The sequence below is a fragment of the Dermacentor albipictus genome, chromosome 6, assembly GCF_038994185.2.
Source record: "Dermacentor albipictus isolate Rhodes 1998 colony chromosome 6, USDA_Dalb.pri_finalv2, whole genome shotgun sequence".
NCBI classification, from domain to species: Eukaryota; Metazoa; Arthropoda; class Arachnida; order Ixodida; family Ixodidae; genus Dermacentor; species Dermacentor albipictus.
The window spans coordinates 127,012,550-127,026,858 of record NC_091826.1 but is presented as its reverse complement, the minus strand read 5'-3'; the positions used below and the strand labels follow the sequence as shown (position 1 = coordinate 127,026,858).

At 46.2% G+C, this 14,309-nt stretch overlaps 1 protein-coding gene across 7 annotated transcripts in view; it reads left to right on the top strand.

Moving 5' to 3' along the window:
* LOC135899451 (uncharacterized) overlaps window positions 1-14,309 on the top strand; it is a 361,492-nt gene that overhangs the window by 281,332 nt on the left and 65,851 nt on the right. The window lies entirely within an intron of this gene.

The window sequence follows — 14,309 nt, the reverse complement described above, 5'->3', positions numbered from 1 at the left end:
AAAATAGGCAATGCTATTTGCTTTGAAAGCAAAGAAAAATGGCCTCCTATAAACGAGGGAAGTCTGGTCACCACCTGATGCTTGAGTCGGTGGTTACATAATAGCATAGTAGTCAGGAAATTGGGATAAAAACAGATTGAAACGCAGACGTCGAGTAGCTGCTGTACACTTGTCAAGCCACCTGGCATCACGGGCAAGTCCATTTGGGAGTCGGCCGGCCAGCTTTCACTCTGTCTGTTAGGTGCCCTGTAAAGCTGTTGAGAACAAGGGCTTTGCGCTGTAGTAGGCCTCCTTGTTGGTTCTGTCACACTGTTTTCACCCAGTTTACGACCAACATTTCAGGCATCCATTCTTTTTGTTAAACCTGGCCCATGACACCTTGGGAGAACTTCCCTCTTGGCAAAGTTTTTGTGTTAAACACATTGTAGGGTGGAAGCTTCCTTTTATCGGTGGTGGTACAAAGCATCACGTGCACCTTTGCTGTTCGGCGCCATTCGTGCGCACAGACACTTCTTCCACCTTTGGCTTCAAGTGTGCAATTTTCTAAGGCATCGAACCAGGCGGAGGTCTGGTCAGCATTGCCAATCTGTGACAGATCTTACTAGTGCTCCCTCCAAAGCGTGTTGACAAAGCGATGAAGTAGCACTATTTGGTCCTTGTACTCGGCTGGCAGCTTCTGGCACGATGTCGCTCGATGGGAAATGAAGAGGTGGTGCCGGTTCATAAAACGCCGAAGCCAACCTCGACTTGCTTTAAAGTCCACAGGTGAAATGTCCATGTGCCAAGCAATAGCAATTGCTTCTGTGCGGAGCAGTTCTGTCGACACTACGTAGCAGTTGCTCCTAACGGTGCGAACATAGTCGACAAGGTTCTCCTCAAATTTTTCTGAAACTTGCATTACTTCCTACAGAAAGCTTTTCGGGTTCGGGTGGCCTCGGTGAGGTCTGGCATTTGCAGGCACCAACAGAACACACACACTTTTCGTAGACGCCGAACTTGCACCCAGCCACCCATTTACCGTGTTCTTCAGCATATTTTACAACTTGAAGTTCAGTGTACCACCCATAGTTTGTGGTTTGCCTATTGCTTTCACTTGTTCGCGTTTGCAAGCACACGGCCTGCTACGTGTCACTAGAGTGATGCGGCACACACAACACAACCGACCGCAAGCAGGGCACATACTTCCAAACCATGCACAAGATAACAAAGACCAAATGGCACTGGCAAGCTGCCGTGAAAAACGAAAGACAGAAGTATCGTAAGGGTCATGTCGTGCAACGATGATGATCACAGTGTGTGGCGAATGGCAGAAACTAGCTGCCGCCATCTTGTAGCATTTCACGGGACTAGGGCCTCGGTGACAGGCAAAACTTTGGTTTTAGGTGCATTTATCATTTCTTTTTTCACATTTTCCATCAAAAAGTAGTGATTGTGGGTTACACATGAGGGCGGCTTATACGCAAGTGAATGCGTTATTGTCATGTTAGAATAAAAGCAGGTTGGAGTACACTCGGCAGGCATTCTCCAGTCATGAATCATTCTCAGGCCATGTCTTGAGCACATGTGAGGCATTCTCAGCACATTTGAAAGCTCATTGCTATGGTAGCTTACTAACTAGCCCAGCATTGCATTCTACCTGTTTCTAATATTGTTAAAACATTATCCTATATCCAATGCGATATTGTTCATGACTGTTTACTGGCATCCCTGTAAAGCGTATGCATAGACTCCCTTTAAGACAAGCTTGAAGGGACCGTTAAAAATTGTTCCTCTTATCAGAAAAATAATTGGCAACCTGACCAATTGCATCCAAATATCTTACTTCAACACAGCAAATGAACTAGACTTTAAAATGAGGGGGGGGGGGGGGGTGTAGTAATGACATAAAAATAATTTATTTAGCTGAACTTAATAGAAAACTGTTTCAAGTGCTACTCTTGCTTCGTTTCATCCAGTCCGTGGTAAACCAGGGAGCAGCCACAAATGATGTCATCTCGCCTAATGACCGATGTCATCTCACCTAATCACTAAGCCCAAGGGGCCTTGAGCCACCCCTCGAGCTTAGTGAAATAACACAGTCTGCGCTTAGCATACACTGCTGTGAACACCTCAGCCAAGTTTTGCTGTCGTACGTGGTGTGTGGAGCTAGCAAGCGGATCACAGTCACCTTTCTCTCAAACTCTCTCTTTTCAACAGAAGGCCCTGTCCTCACTCTCTTTTAGATGCGCTATTTTGTCATTGGACGGGCTCTTTCATCATTCCCTGAGACGGCTGCTATTGGCCAATAGCTGACATCAAACTGCGGTCAGCTACATGGCGTAGATACCGCGGCCGCCGCAGGGTGCCGCTACAAGTCTACTAGCTAAGCGCACTGCAGCTCACTGAGGGCAATGGCATTTGGCTTATGTTTAGCGCATCATAGGCACCAAAGGTGGAAGTTGTGGCATCTATCTTAACATCCAAAATGAAACTTGAACTGCGCGTCAAGGTGACAATTAGAAGGCGGAGTGTTGTGGGCACGCCCCACTGTGCTGTATCTTTCGCTCTACAGGGCATTGAAGAAGGAACGGGAGCACAGTGGAGGCTCTGTTTGTTTGCCAATAACTCCGCTTCTTCTGAACGCATTGAAGTACTTTTTGCAAAAAAGTAGCCACAAAAAAATATGGAAAGACCTATTTTCACTTCAAATGCCTTTCTCCACTTTGATAAAACGTGGTTCAAGGCTCTTGAAGATCCTTCTGTGCCTTGTGCTGCTGGAAAAAGTTCACTAGGAGTTAAAGCAGGCATCTGCTGCCTCACAGGTCATCAGTGCAGGCTCCATCCAAGCTGGCGAAAGCATGAAGGAGCACGTTGAGCACGCAGCAAGGCAACGGAACCTAGAGGGGTCTCTATAGTCGGATACAACTTTAGAAAAAAGTGGAGGCCCCGCCCAGATGACCGAAGCGCGGCAGCTGATTGCTTCTGCGACTAAAATAGTCCCGCTCGAAAAATTGTGCTCCTGAAACATGTAATTCTCGGTATAAATAAAGACTTTTGTATTTTGATGACTGGTTTAGTAGAGCTCTCATATGCTACAGCACATGCCGGATAGCGACAGAGAAATAGCCCCGTGCATGCATTCTACAACGCTGCCCGTCGTCTGCTCTTTAGCTTCATTGCAAGTGACAAAAGTAGAAAGAGCAGCTCTGCAAGGCTTTTGTGCTTGTTCACATGCACACGGTGTATCTACTACCTGTTTTCCAAGCTCAACATGAATCACTTGCCATTGAAAAAGGACTCATATAGAACAATGCATTTATCACAACCATTACAAACCTGGGGCAAGAATACGGTCGAGGCAATAAGGTACAAAAATTCTTCATTCATCGCTATAAATAAATACTCTTGGTTTTAAATAGCATAAAATTTATATTTCATGGTTTTGTGTTTTCACAATTTTACAGCACGCGTTCTACAGCTTGCGCTTGCAGTGAGCACTGGTGGACAGCAATTAATCGACGGTGCTACACAACACTCAAACAATGTCGCTAGAGGCTCGGCTATCTCACTGCTGACAATGATCGTTCACGCTAAGTTGACGGCGACAAATCTTTCAGTTGAAGTCTTCTTCTGCAAATATTTTCTGTTGAGACACTCGTAGGTTTCTTTCATGTGCACACACTTTTCTGATTTTTCCTGAGAAGGGTTTTGCTCCATCACTTCACTTTGTCCGACGAAAAACGCAGCGACACAGTACACGAATAACACACCCGCCACTAACAGTAGGCACCAGTCTTTGGAAAACTTTTCTCGTCGTAACTTCATTCGGGAGCGAAATAAAACAACATGGAACAAACACGCAGGATGCGTGTTCGTAGCGGTCGCCACGGGATCCTGTTTTCAGTCAAAGCGTAGCGCAGTGCCACCGATGCTCGCTGCAATGTTCCTTCGCCAGATCACGGCTCAAACAAACGCACGTGGCACGAATGCCGCATCGTAAGCTCGCAGTAATATTTCTGGCATGATAGACCATCACAATCAGTTCTGGAATTCTCTCTGACGAGGGTCTAAAGCACAGAGCTGACGCGACCTTGCCCAGTTCGAAGCGCGGGCGCCCATCTTCTCCGCCGGCGGGGTCACCGGCCGTCCGGCTCATGACGTTAGTCCAGAGCGTACGCCCATTGGTGGATGCTCGTGTGCCTCCGCCTAGGAGGATTAAATGCCCCTTTTTTCTAAAGTTGTATCCGACTATAGGTGACATTGAGAAAGATAAACAAGGTAAAGCTTTGCAGAGGAGGAAGGTAGGCAGAGGCACACTGGGGTTAACCTCCTCTGGCAGTTACTACAGGTTTCATTTGCGATATGGACGTACCAGGCTTGTCTCATGATAATATTGACCACACACGCTGTACGCTGTGTGTGTGCGTGAAAGCGTGCCACAGTGAGCTGATGATGGCAGCTCAACCTCGCGTGCTCAAAGGAGGAAAGGGAGGACGTATTGTAGAGGGCTCTTCTAACCCTATTAATGTCACTTACGAATGACACTACTTATCATTTGTCTATTCTGTTGTTCCCTTGGCCGGTATAAAATGTGCAGTAATAAAGCAAGCAGACATTCCCATCTGCGAGTATGTGACGTGCGGTGCTACTTCATTCACTACACGGGGGGCGCCATCATTTATAGACGGCCGCCGAGAGCGCTCCATCTTCCGTTGTGCACATGGCACTGCGAAGGGGAAGGAGGGGGTGTTGTACTTCAGCTGCCTGTGGCCATGCAAGCTTTTATCTTAAACGTGATCTGCTTTGAGGACTGCTACCGGAATACGGACCTCTTCTTGAGACGACCAGGAAGATCGTTACCAAGTCAACAACCATAATGGCAGTACCAGCGTCCCCCATCATGCTTCAATAACCAAGGGAGCCACCTACCTTCCATGGAGCTTAGTCGTAGGATCCAAAAACCTGACTCGAGACTTTCGAAAGGGTCTCGGTCTTTAACACCTGGACCTCTGAGGACAAGCTGTTCCATGTGTACTTCTTGGAAGATGCCGTGAGGACATGGTTCGAGAACCGGGAGTCCACCCTTACAACGTGGGACCTGTTCTGCAGTAACTTTTGTTGACCTTCATGAGCATCATCCGGAAAGAAAGGGCCAAAGTTCTATAGGAAGCCCGAGTGCAGCTACCTAATGTGAATGTGGCCATCTTTATGAAAGAAATGATCTTGTCTGTTTCACAACGCCTACCTAGAAATGCCCGAGGAGAAGAAAATCCACCTACTCATGTGTGGTGGGAAGGAAGAACTTTTCGGCGGAATGGTACGAAACTCACCGAAGACCATCGGAGAGTTTCTTCGTGAGGCTACCAACATCGAGAAAACACTGGAAATGCGGAACCGGCAATTCAACCGTCGCACGAACTCAACAAATTACGCCAGAGTTAAATCACTGGCCACCGACAACCTGCATGAGACCATCAGAGCGGTTCTCTGGGAGCAACTTCAGAGGTTGTTTCCTTCATCACAGCCTCAAGTGGCTTCGATTGCCAACGTTGTACATGAGGAGCTCCAACCATCACTAATAGTCCCTGAATCGCTGCAGCCTCAGCGGCAAGCAATGACGTACATCGCCGTCGCCAGCCACCAAAGTCCCCCTCTGCGACCACGCCAGGGCCCTGTAACGCTGCAATTCCATTGTTCACCGCTGCCGCCGCCAGCATACCTGTCACCCAGTGCAGCAACGCGATGAAGATGGACATCTGGCGAGCCCTCAACCACTGCCCACTCTGCATCACTACGGAGAAGCAACTTCAGCCTGGAGTTCAAGCACATCAACAAGGGCACGACAATCGCGTACATCCAGGAAATTATGGAAACCAGCAATGCGTTTGTCCTCTCGGATTCTGCCGCATCTACCCCAACAACTATAGTTCCCAAACCAGGCCTTGACATAAATCCAAATCTCCCCATGAGTAAGCAGCAACAACTCAGAAGTCTTCTTCGACGATACAAAGACTGCTTTTCGATGTCATCGAGAATTCGACAAACATCAGTCGCAAAGCATCGCATAATAACTGAAGAGTGCGCTCGACCACTCCGCCAGAGCCCTTACCAAGTTTCGACGCGAGAATGTGACGCTATTTGGCAACAAGTCGACGAAATGCTGCGCGACGACATCGTCCAGCCGTCGAAAAGCCCGTGGGCATCTCCTGTAGTCTTGGTGAATAAAAAGAACGGAACCCTATGTTTCTGCGTCGACTGAACAAGATCATGAAGAAGGACATATACCCCCCTCCCACGGATAGACGACGCATTGGATCGGCTCTGGAACGCCAAATACTTCTCGTCGATGGGCCTCAAATCTGGCTACTGGCAAATAGAAGTCAACGAAAGAGATCGCGAAAAGACCGCCTTCATCATGCCAGGCGGCCTGTATGAGTTAAAGGTTAGGCCATTTGGACTGTGCTCGGTGCCTGCAACGTTCCAGCTCATGATGGACACTGCTTTATCAGGATTGAAGTGGCAGACCTGTCTTGTTTACTTGGATGACGTCATCTTCACCGGAAATTTCGACGATCACCTTAGGCGGCTTGCAACAGCATTAGAAGCCATCAAGTCATCAGGGCTCACTCTGAAGCCAGAAAAGTGTCGCTTCGCTTACAATGAGCTTCTGTTCCTAAGCCACGTCATCAGAAAATCTGGAGTCCGCCTTGACCCGTAGAAGACAGCTGCAATCGCAAAGTTCCCGCAGCCCATCGACAAGAAGGCAGTGCAAAGATTTCTTGCCATGTGTGCCTACTACAGGTGCTTTGTCAAGGATTTTTCACGCATCACTGAGCCGCTGGCACATCTAACCAAATGTTACGTCGAGTTCAATGAGGAAATGCCGCAGGCCAATGCATTTCCAAAACTCAAAAGATGCATGCAGTCGCCACTGGTACTTGTGCACTTCGACGAGGACACCGATACCGAAATCCACACTGACACCAGTAGCCTAGGCCTCGGTGCCATCCTAGTCCAGAGGAAAGACGGACTTGAACAGATGATAGCTTACGCTAGCCGGTCGCTGTCAAAAGTGGAAGTGTCATGGCTTCTCACCTATTCGCCGTCGGTGCAAAGTCGTCGACGGGGTATACAAGCCAGTTGGTCGTTCCACACTGACGTGAACTCAGCGAAGGAGTTGGAGTCGGGAGAAATAGAGAAAAAAATATTTCTCGACTGACAACGATACGCAAATTAAAAGAAACACAAAAACACTAACACCCATTCACTTAATCTTGATCAATGATGAAAACAAAATAAATACAACGAACACTTAACAGTGGATACAAAACTGACGCTACACAAAATACACTTAACGGTGGTCAACTAAACAGAGTTCAAAAGAAAACAAACGAGGGCATACGCATGGCCGGGCAGCAGCAGCAAGACCATAAAGCATGGAATCGATGGCAGTACTTTCCCGACGAACGCTGGCAAGCCGATTTCGTTGCGGTGGGTGCGATTGCTGTGCTGTGTTTCCTGGGAGTCCAGGTCTGACGTATTCCCTCTAGCAGGTTGAGCGAACTTGAGGAAAACTACCGTGAGCTTCGCTGCAGACGTTGGTTTGTTGTCTCAAACTTCAACTGGTCCCTCAGAGCTCAGATGCTGCTCGGCGGCCCAGGCGGTACTGGATGGCACCAGCTCCTCGACGCTTCTCAGCAGATGATAGGCTCATCATCTAGACGCCTAGAAGCCAAGCTAGACCGAGTTTTAGGCCGAGCTTCGGTCTAAAACCTGCATTTAAATAACTTCTCCTGTCACTATGGCAGATGTTGGTGACGACCCATCAAGTTGACCCATTTGTATGACGGCTCCTCCGAAGACCTTGGCCACGCCCCTTTTAATTAGGGACGAGGGAATGGGTGATTCCCTCCTGCTGGTAGAGGTCGTGCACTTGTATTGCACCACAGACACCCACACACACTCTTGAGTCCGTGGCGGACCTGTATTGTCCGTCCACAAACACAGAAGAAACGACGGCAGCCGGCCATACAGCACCAAACCCTCTGGCACAAATACATTGTCAGCAATTCATGGACACGGGATTGCACAGAGATGCCACATATTTCGGGGTATCCACACCCCTGCCATCTTAGCAAGCTTCTCAATGCATGCGCAGGACAGAGAATGCACAGGTGTTCCTACAAAAAGCTGTCGGGGCGTCAAGGTCGCACGAACAACAAAAAAGAATAATCTGTAAACCTGCCTTCGACTTTTTTCGGTCGCTTGCCCGAGTGGCCAGCAATACCCATCTTGCTCACCGGTTCCCATTCCCATGAACCTTTTGCGCCCATTGATTGGTGCTTCGACGACTCAATTAATGTTGCACCGTGACAGGAAGGCAATTATTCTACGACTGAAAAGGAATGCCTCGCCATTATTTTGACTGCCACAAAATTCCACCCTTAGCTATATGGCAGGGTATTCAGTCATCAGTAACCATCACGCGTTATGTTGGCTAGCGAATATAAAGGACCCTTCAGGATGGCTGGTGCGGTGGAGCCTCAGACTGCAAGACTATAATATTACTGTAACCTACAAATCAAGACGAAAACACTCTGATGTCGATTGCCTATCACGCGCCCCCATTGACCTGCCGCCGCAAGACAACGAGGATGACGGCGCTTTCCTTGGAATAATAAGCGTGGAACACTTCGCTGAACAACACCTGGAGCTAAAAAGCCTCGTTGAGTATTTGGAAGGGAACATCGACGTTGTCCCTAGGGCATTTAATCGAAGATTATCTTCATTCTCGCGTCAAAACACCCTACTCGTAAAGAACTCCCAGTCCGCACCAACTACCTTCCTGTTGTTCCCTCAGCACTGCGTCCAGAAGTACTGCACACCCTACATGACAATCTGATTTCTGGACATCTCAGATTCTCCCGGACGCTATCGAGGATACAGGAAAGGTATTACAAGCCGCGCCTGACCGCTGACGTCACCCGCTACATCAAGACATGCCAAGAGTGTCGGCGACTGGAGACGCCACCGACATGGCCAGCAGGATTACTACAGCTGATAGAGCCTCCTTCCTGACCATTTTAGCAGATCGGGATGGATTTGTTGGGACCCTTTTTGAGGTCAACAACCAGAGATAAGTGGATTGTCATGGCAACTGACTACCTCACCCGCTTCGCTGAAACAAAAGCTCTGCCGAAAGGTAGTGCAGCCGAAGTGGCGAAATTCTTTGCCGAGAACATACTGCTGTGACATCGCACCCCAGAACTCCTCATCGCCAACAGAGGAATGGCCTTTACAGCAGAGCTCACCCAAACCATTGTCAAATGCGGTCAGACAAGCCACAGGACAAAAACTGCCTACCACCCGCAGACGAATGGTCTTACGGAGCGTCTGAATAAGAGCCTCGCCAATATGCTAGCAATGTGCGTCGATGTGGAACACAAGACTTGGGATGCTGTCCTGCCATACATAATTTCGTTTACAACGCGGCGGTGCAAGAAACAACACAGATCACACCATTGAAGCTGATTTACGGCAGGAACCCAATGACTCTCAATGCCATGCTGCCGCACGTCTCCGACAAAGAGAATCTTGACGTCGCCACCTATCTCCAGAGTGCTGAAGAAGCCCAACAGCTCACTTGCCTGCAGATCAAGAACCAGCAAAGGACCGACAGCCGATACTACAACCTTCGACGACGCTACGTCGAGTACCAGCCTGGCGAGCGTGTTTGGGTTTGGAACCCGATACGCCAACGAGGACTCAGTGAGAAACTATTGTGACGCTATATTGGACCCTACAAGATCATCCGACGTATTGGCGAACTCGACTATGAGTTCGTATCAGACGGCATTTCGCTATCACAGCAGCATCACGACCTGACATAGTCCACATTGTACGACTTGAGCCGTTCTACCAGCCCTAATTAACTTTGGGACTTCGTGTAGCTGACTTTTGGACTTTCTTTTCTGGGGCTCTTACTTTCGACTTTGTTTCTTTGATAAGTGTCCTTTCGTGTTTCCCTCTCCTGTTATGTTTGTAGCATCGGGACGATGCTTTTTGAGAGAGGGGCATTGACACATGGACTTCCCTATATTTTTCGGTTGAGCACTTTTCACCATCTAACAAATCTTATCGTACAGCGCAGGTCACCCCTGCATGTATTGGAGGTTTCTAAAATGGTTCTGTCCACTGTCTATTGTCACCGAACCTTGTGTAAGCTGGTTTCATGTATGTGTGATGTGAATGGGGTAGAACTTTCTGGAAGACACGTGGGCACCAGCAATTACTCTGGAAACTTCGATGACTCATGTATGTAACTGAGCATGTGTTGGTGGGCTAGTTGGTTAAGCATGATTACAAAAACGGCGCCGAATAAAACAACACACGAAGAAGGGAAACACGAGACAGCACGTAGGCGCCTACGTGCTGTCTCGTGTTTCCCTTCTTCGTGTGTTGTTTTATTCCGTGCCGTTTTTGTAATCGTGTTTGTAAGCTGATGCACTTGACTGGCAGATCAGATTTTTGATGATCGCTAACTGTTTTCGCCGCTATGACCGTTTTTTGAGTGTAGCCTGTTTTTGAGGGCACAAGCTCGCCCAATAAAACGCTAGTTTCGTCATTCTCAGTTTTGCTGCTTTCTTCACCGTCACTACTATGTGATAACACGATCTGCGATGTGGAGTCTAGCTGCACCGTTCACGACGTTAAGCGTCACTGTCGTTTTTTGTTTCCTCCTCCTGTTTTCGCCTCTGTCCACTGGTGATGTGCACCGTAGGCGTCCAGTAGGGTGCCCTAATTCGCGCACCACCGAGTGCAGTGCATCGAGGCACCCTAGCCTCCAGGATCGATAGCGGTGGCAATCACTCCAAATGTTCATCTTAAGAGGAAGCTTTAGCTCGGGTGCTCCTATCTAAATACATCTAAAAGGAGAATTCGTTTTTCTCGGCAATCACTGCACCAAATTTGGCGAGTTTTGTTGCATTTAAAGAAAAACTTAAGGTATAGTGACTGTTGGTTCCGAATTTTCGATTTAAGTTGTCAATTCTTTATTAAAAATTGGCAAAAATATAAAATTTTCAGGAAGCGAAATTATCTAGCTAACAACTTTGTACCGCATCAATGAAAAACAATATCACAATTCAGTGAATTGCATCTAACAGTACATCTAAAGTGGACAAAATTGATATCTTACACATGAATCTCAAGAAATTTAGTAATATCAAAATACAGTTTTTGCAGAACCCTTGTACACAATGTAACAAATTCACGTAAGATATAAAGTGACATGTCAAATTTGCCCGCTTTCAATCATCTAATGGGTGCCATTTACAGAACCGCAATATCTGTTGTTGATGCAGAGCTATTAATTTGTAAACTTAGTGCTTCTATTTCTTCAAGCTTTCAAATTCTTAAAAATTTTTTTAGCAATACTCGGGCCCTAAATTGAAATTCCGCTTCCAACAGTCACTAGAATTTAGCTTTCTCTCTCAAATGCAACAGATTTCATTAAAATTCATCCAGGGGTTATCTCAGAAAAACGTTTTTACATTATACATGCATTTGAATAGGCCGCATCGGAGTTGGGCCCGAGCTAAAGCTTCCGAAGAGCATGTCTGAGGCAGTTTGTTTTAAGCAGATATTTTTTTTGCCTTGAGTCTATGGAAAACCAAACAAACATTCCCATGTTGTTCGTTATATGCGAGAATTCGGCTTAACTGACTTTGTATTAACAAGAATGGACTGTAATTAGGGAGAGTGATACTTGGTGGGCAACAAGGAAATTCGAGAGGAGGCTAAGGCTCATGCAGTGAGTGACGCAACAGAAAAAAATAGGCATAGCATTATCACACAGGGTGCATTATCAGTAGATACAGGTGGAGCTGATATTCTAGTTGAGAGTAAATGAAAAACAAAAAAATGCAGCAGATCTAGTGAGTTGGTATGTATATAAAGCGAAGCTTTGTGTCAGTGCATAAACAATCGAAACACGAGTTTGTGTTTATTGAACATCCGCAAAAAGTGACATGCAAGGCTTTGTTCAGGCATTGTAGAGAGGCTAATGCAATGCCGCCACAGATGCGCAAAGGTGAGCTTTCTAGTTCTTTTCTTTTTCCTCTGCACGGTTGGTGCCACCGATCTGGTAGTGGTTCAAGAAACCCAGCGGGAGTGATGTCGCGCAGGTCCTTCGCTGTGATTGGTTAACCTATTCGACTAGAGAATAGCCGTGCAGCACCCATGGTCATGAAAACCCGGCGATATTTACAAAGAAAAGCTTGGCTTCTAAAAGCAAAGTTGGGCAACTTGTTAATGCCTACGGTAGCTAACCAAGGCTGCGATTTTGTAGCAGTGCCTTTTCCGAAGTTATTTCTTATCATGCTTTGTCAGTGGTCAGAGCCATGCTCCGCCTGCATTATCAATTCGATCAACCAGGCTTGATTGGGGGATGATAAGAGTGGAGTAGAGTCGAGAGAAAGGCATCACTACGAAATTATGACCCAGAAATCTGTTAGAGCGACAGACTGGGCACCAATAGAAGGGAAATGCATTTTAGAATGACACAGGATTAGGTAGGTTGATAACAGTGAAAAATAGTCAGCTGACGCAAGGCAAGGGTAACCTGAAATTTCTCAGGGATTTGTCCCACGGTGGAACCTGATAATGAGAACTTTGTGGTAAATTGAAAACACTTGCCAGCACTTTGCTGGCAAGTGTTTGGGCACCTTGGGCTTTATATGTAAAGTGTTTTGTGATATTTATTAGTGCTGTGGGAGAACACTGAGCAAGAACTCGTTCAAAATATATAAATTGTAATGGTAAGAAAAAATCAAGCGAGCACTCGTTTAATAAATGTAAAATGCTAATGGGATGAATGAGAAGATTATTTGATGCTTGCCAAGTCTGAAACTTAAATGAAACTTTACACTTTGGTGCACTGCTCTCACACAAGAATAGCAAATGTAAAAAACAATTATATTGTAGTCATCCAGAGTGCTTTGAAACTTTATAGGAAGTAATTATAAATGAAAAGTTTTCAAACATCAGTGTCATAGTTTTCATTTATTTGACATTTTTTTTTACTACTGGATGTTTGTGTCGTTTTTCACTCGGCACAAAAAAAGAATGATAACAAGGCTAGCTGTGGGTTACATACAAAGCATGTGAACATAATTTTACGGCTGCAAACATAACTTGTATTTAGTTTTTATGGTGTTAACTTGATATGTAATCCTCAGCATGCTATCTTATATTGAAAAATACCTAGAGGAACCCCTAAATAGCCTGAAAGCAAGTGTAAGCGTTCATGACAAATAGTGGCTTAGGAACCACTGTCATAAAAGCACATATGTCGTAATGAACTGTATTGCAATACAATGGTACACAAACACAGGAATGGAGACACACACGAGCTGTCCACTTTCAACGGAATTCTTATTGAGAAAATAGGAACTTGAATAAAACCATTAACATACATGCATGCGCTCATTACAACAGCTATGTTGCTACATCAGGCTTCACAACAAATATGAACATAGAAAGTGACCGAGCCAACTGGAGCAAGTGTCGGAATGTTGTAACATCCTGCTCCCATGTGGCCACCTCCTGCATCATGTCATCAACGGCACAGTGACATCCCAGGAAACTAAACTGAAAGTGGCTGTAGAAAAGCTATTGTATCAAATTATTTAAGCTGCCCTGAGGCTATCCAGTATTCTTTTTCTTCAGGGGTTTTTAATTCTGGGGACTTAATTTAGGTAAGATATTACGTCAGTAGAATCAATTTCCATTAATTGGATCCTGACGAGATAGATGAAATTGGTCGAAATATCCGGTGGGTCGAATTAAACGAAAAACACAAAAGAAAACGCTGAAGCATGCCGTTGATTGACTTGACAATATTTCTGTTTTAGGTTGGCCTCGCCGCAATGCAGCCGTAATACGCAGTGAAGCATACCAAGTGGGGGAAAGGTGCCACTTTTATGGGACATAAAATGTGTTCTTTAATTTACAGATGCACATGCGCCATCTTCGGTCACACTAGGAGCGCTGCGACACCTAATAAGTTTACCAGCATGCGTTCAAGGTTTTAGGTAGACCTACATTTTTTTGTTGGCTTTTGTTGGCTTTTATTGGCTCTTAGCGTCTTTTGCGTCCCTCGTACAGTGCCTAGATTTACATCCAACTACCTTGTACATGTGCCGGTGCTGCTTACTGCCGAATTGTAATGCAGGGGAACGGGCTTATTCAAGCTGCAGTTAAGCAGCTTTTCCCCGCCACCCCTTTTCTCTTCTTGAAATGAATAAAGTTTGATTGATTGATAAACGTCT